This window comes from Syngnathus floridae, unplaced genomic scaffold (genome assembly GCF_059516105.1).
Source record: "Syngnathus floridae isolate MCC-2025c unplaced genomic scaffold, RoL_Sflo_1.0 HiC_scaffold_79, whole genome shotgun sequence".
NCBI classification, from domain to species: domain Eukaryota; kingdom Metazoa; phylum Chordata; class Actinopteri; order Syngnathiformes; family Syngnathidae; genus Syngnathus; species Syngnathus floridae.
Window position 1 is genome coordinate 60,001 of NW_028284108.1, and position 5,521 is coordinate 65,521.

The following is a 5,521-nucleotide window of genomic DNA, read 5'->3' on the forward strand; positions in this document are numbered from 1 at the left end:
CGCCCGGCCTGTGTTTAAGGAGGCGGCCGGTCCTCCTTCCTTGGATGGACCATTCGCATATTTTTCGCCCGGCCTGTGTTTAAGGAGGCGGCCGGTAACTCCCTTTCTTGGATGAGACCCAACATTCGCATATTTTTCGCCCGGCCTGTGTTTAAGGAGGCGGCCGGTCCTCCCATTCTGCCAGTGTTCCTTGGACTTTGAAAATTTCAAAGTCTTTCCGCTCCGGGCTAGGGCGGGTGAGGTCGTCTCGAACCACGTGCCTGAAGGCCGCCTCGCGCCAGATGCGGCCCCGCTCTGTCGTGCGGTGTGACCGTCCAACGCGGGCATCGCTAGATTAGCCGTGGCCACGATCCTTCCACACCGCGAGCCTTTCGCCCTCGGCCGGTGTCGGTCAACGTGTGGGTTTGGGGGGAAGGACGGCTGCCGGGAGCAGACAGCCGTCCCCGGGTGGGGTGTACAGTCCTTCCACCGCGGCCGCCGGGAGCAGACGGCCGTCGAGCGATTCTGCCATTGTTCCTAGGACTTTGTACATTTTAAAGACCCTCCGCGCGGGCCGCTGATCCCGCTCGGTCGCTCCGGCCTGTGTTTAAGGAGGCGGCCGGTCCTCCCATTCTGCCAGTGTTCCTTGGACTTTGAATATTTCAAAGTCTTTTCGCTCCGGGCTAGGGCGGGTGAGGTCGTCTCGAACCACGTGCCTGAAGGCCGCCTCGCGCCGGATGCAGGCCCCGCTCTGTCGTGCGGTGTGACCGTCCAACGCGGGCATCGCTAGATTAGCCGTGGCCACGATCCTTCCACACCGCGAGCCTTTCGCCCTCGGCCGGTGTCGGTCAACGTGTGGGGTGGGGGGGAAGGACGGCTGCCGGGAGCAGACAGCCGTCCCCGGGTGGGGTGTACAGTCCCTTCACCGCGGCCGCCGGGAGCAGACGGCCGTCGAGCGATTCTGCCATTGTCCCTAGGACTTTGTACATTTCAAAGACCCTGCGCGCGGGCCGCTGATCCCGCTCGGTCGCTCCGGCCTGTGTTTAAGGAGGCGGCCGGTCCTCCCATTCTGCCAGTGTTCCTTGGACTTTGAAAAGTCTTTCCGCTCCGGGCTAGGGCGGGTGAGGTCGTCTCGAACCACGTGCCTGAAGGCCGCCTCGCGCCGGATGCAGGCCCCGCTCTGTCGTGCGGTGTGACCGTCCAACGCGGGCATCGCTAGATTAGCCGTGGCCACGATCCTTCCACACCGCGAGCCTTTCGCCCTCGGCCGGTGTCGGTCAACGTGTGGGTTTGGGGGGAAGGACGGCTGCCGGGAGCAGACAGCCGTCCCCGGGTGGGGTGTACAGTCCCTTCACCGCGGCCGCCGGGAGCAGACGGCCGTCGAGCGATTCTGCCATTGTTCCTAGGACTTTGTACATTTTAAAGACCCTCCGCGCGGGCCGCTGATCCCGCTCGGTCGCTCCGGCCTGTGTTTAAGGAGGCGGCCGGTCCTCCCATTCTGCCAGTGTTCCTTGGACTTTGAATATTTCAAAGTCTTTCCGCTCCGGGCTAGGGCGGGTGAGGTCGTCTCGAACCACGTGCCTGAAGGCCGCCTCACGCCGGATGCAGGCCCCGCTCTGTCGTGCGGTGTGACCGTCCAACGTGGGCATCGCTAGATTAGCCGTGGCCACGATCCTTCCACACCGCGAGCCTTTCGCCCTCGGCTGATGTTCGGCCAACGTGTGGGGAGGGGGGGAAGGACGGCTGCCGGGAGCAGACAGCCGTCCCCGGGTGGGGTGTACAGTCCCTTCACCGCGGCCGCCGGGAGCAGACGGCCGTCGAGCGATTCTGCCATTGTTCCTAGGACTTTGTACATTTTAAAGACCCTCCGCGCGGGCCGCTGATCCCGCTCCGTCTCTCCGGCCTGTGTTTAAGGAGGCGGCCGGTCCTCCCATTCTGCCATTGTTCCTTGGACTTGTAAAAGTCTTTCCGCTCCGGGCTAGGGCGGGTGAGGTCGTCTCGAACCACGTGCCTGAAGGCCGCCTCGCGCCGGATGCAGGCCCCGCTCTGTCGTGCGGTGTGACCGTCCAACGCGGGCATCGCTAGATTAGCCGTGGCCACGATCCTTCCACACCGCGAGCCTTTCGCCCTCGGCTGATGTTCGGCCAACGTGTGGGGAGGGGGTTATGGACGGCTGCCGGGAGCAGACAGCCGTCCCCGGGAGGGGAGACTTCACGGCGGCCGCCGGGAGCAGACGGCCGTCGAGAGATTCTGCCAGTGTGTTCCTTGGACTTTGAAAAGTCTTTCCGCTCCGGGCTAGGGCGGGTGAGGTCGCCTCGAACCACGTGCCTGAAGGCCGCCTCGCGCCGGATGCAGGCCCCGCTCTGTCGTGCGGTGTGACCGTCCAACGCGGGCATCGCTAGATTAGCCGTGGCCACGATCCTTCCACACCGCGAGCCTTTCGCCCTCGGCCGGTGTTCGCTCAATGCGCGGGCCGCTGATCCCGCTCCATCTCTCCGGCCTGTGTTTAAGGAGGCGGCCGGTCCTCCCATTCTGCCATTGTTCCTTGGACTTGTAAAAGTCTTTCCGCTCCGGGCTAGGGCGGGTGAGGTCGTCTCGAACCACGTGCCTGAAGGCCGCCTCGCGCCGGATGCAGGCCCCGCTCTGTCGTGCGGTGTGACCGTCCAACGCGGGCATCGCTAGATTAGCCGTGGCCACGATCCTTCCACACCGCGAGCCTTTCGCCCTCGGCTGGTGTTCGGCCAACGTGTGGGGAGGGGGTTAAGGACGGCTGCCGGGAGCAGACAGCCGTCCCCGGGAGGGGAGACTTCACGGCGGCCGCCGGGAGCAGACGGCCGTCGAGCGATTCTGCCAGCGTTCCTTGTACTTTGAATATTTCACAGCCGTGCTCGCACTTAGGAAATTTTCGAGCGCTGTGGCACTTAGAAATTTTTCGTCAAGAGAGGCACTTAGACATTTTTCGTCAAGAGAGGCACTTAGAAAATTTTTCTCTCTCTCTCTGTGTGCCTTCCAGGGTGCTGTGCAACCCTGCGTGTTGTGTTCCCACCGAGCAAGGGGCGCTGCTGGCGGCCATGACCAAGCGCTCGGCACCGGGCCCTTTCATTTTGTGGGGTAAATTATGCGCCCCCCATGCTCGTTCTGACTATATTTTGCGAAAGGGGGGTAAATCGTTGATGAGTACGCTGACTAGGGGGACCATTTAGCGTACTCTGGCGCACCTGAAGACCAAAGTTGGTACTGCACCCTCCCCCTGGTACCCCAGCCCCTGGTACCTAAAGAGGGAGAGGCCGAATTTTCGCTTTTTGGGGCCGACCGAGGGAACCAGCCGAGGCGGACACTTTTCGGCTCAAGAGCCGTTGGCACTTAGAAAAAATTCGCACAAGTTGGCAGGGCTACCAGGGGAAGAGGCCGAATTTTCGCTTTTGAAGGCCGACCGCGGGAACCAGCCGAGGCGGACACTTTTCGGCTCAAGAGCCGTTGGCACTTAGAAAATATTTGCCAAACTTGGCTTGACTTCCAGGAGAAGAGGCCGAATTTTCACTTTTGGTGGCCGACCTGGGGAACCAGCCGAGGCGGACACTTTTCGGCTCAAGAGCCGTTGGCACTTAGAAAATATTTGCCAAACTTGGCTTGACTTCCAGGAGAAGAGGCCGAATTTTCACTTTTGGTGGCCGTTATGGGGAACCAGCCGAGGCGGACACTTTTCGGCTCAAGAGCCGTTGGCACTTAGAAAATATTTGCCAAACATGGCTTGACTTCCAGGAGAAGAGGCCGAATTTTCACTTTTGGTGGCCGTTATGGGGAACCAGCCGAGGCGGACACTTTACGCTGGTTGAGTCGTTGGCACTTAGAAAATATTTGCCAAACTTGGCTTGACTTCCAGGAGAAGAGGCCGAATTTTCACTTTTGGTGGCCGACCTGGGGAACCAGCCGAGGCGGACACTTTACGCTGGTTGAGTCGTTGGCACTTAGAAAATATCTGCCAAACTTGGCTTGACTTCCAGGAGAAGAGGCCGAATTTTCACTTTTGGTGACCGACCTGGGGAACCAGCCGAGGCGGACACTTTACGCTGGTTGAGTCGTTGGCACTTAGAAAATATTTGCCAAACTTGGCTTGACTTCCAGGAGAAGAGGCCGAATTTTCACTTTTGGTGGCCGACCTGGGGAACCAGCCGAGGCGGACACTTACGCTGGTTGAGTCGTTGGCACTTAGAAAATATTCGCCAAACTTGGCAAGACTTCCAGGAGAAGAGGCCGAATTTTCACTTTTGGTGGCCGACCTGGGGAACCAGCCGAGGCGGACACTTTACGCTGGTTGAGTCGTTGGCACTTAGAAAATATTTGCCAAACTTGGCTTGACTTCCAGGAGAAGAGGCCGAATTTTCACTTTTCATGGCCGTTATGGGGAACCAGCCGAGGCGGACACTTTGCGCTGGTTGAGTCGTTGGCACTTAGAAAATATTTGCCAAACTTGGCTTGACTTCCAGGAGAAGAGGCCGAATTTTCACTTTTGGTGGCCGTTATGGGGAACCAGCCGAGGCGGACACTTTAGGCTGGTTGAGTCGTTGGCACTCAGAAAATATTCGCCAAACTTGGCCAGACTTCCAGGAGAAGAGGCCGAATTTTCACTTTTGGTGACCGACCTGGGGAACCAGCCGAGGCGGACACTTTACGCTGGTTGAGTCGTTGGCACTTAGAAAATATTTGCCAAACTTGGCTTGACTTCCAGGAGAAGAGGCCGAATTTTCACTTTTGGTGGCCGACCTGGGGAACCAGCCGAGGCGGACACTTTACGCTGGTTGAGTCGTTGGCACTTAGAAAATATTCGCCAAACTTGGCAAGACTTCCAGGAGAAGAGGCCGAATTTTCACTTTTGGTGGCCGACCTGGGGAACCAGCCGAGGCGGACACTTTACGCTGGTTGAGTCGTTGGCACTTAGAAAATATTTGCCAAACTTGGCTTGACTTCCAGGAGAAGAGGCCGAATTTTCACTTTTCATGGCCGTTATGGGGAACCAGCCGAGGCGGACACTTTTCGGCTCAAGAGCCGTTGGCACTTAGAAAATATTTGCCAAACATGGCTTGACTTCCAGGAGAAGAGGCCGAATTTTCACTTTTGGTGGCCGTTATGGGGAACCAGCCGAGGCGGACACTTTACGCTGGTTGAGTCGTTGGCACTTAGAAAATATTTGCCAAACTTGGCTTGACTTCCAGGAGAAGAGGCCGAATTTTCACTTTTGGTGGCCGACCTGGGGAACCAGCCGAGGCGGACACTTTACGCTGGTTGAGTCGTTGGCACTTAGAAAATATTCGCCAAACTTGGCCAGACTTCCAGGAGAAGAGGCCGAATTTTCACTTGTTGTGGCCGTTATGGGGAACCAGCCGAGGCGGACACTTTACGCTGGTTGGGTCGTTGGCACTTAGAAAATATTCGCCAAACTTGGCCAGACTTCCAGGAGAAGAGGCCGAATTTTCACTTGTTGTGGCCGTTATGGGGAACCAGCCGAGGCGGACACTTTACGCTGGTTGGGTCGTTGGCACTT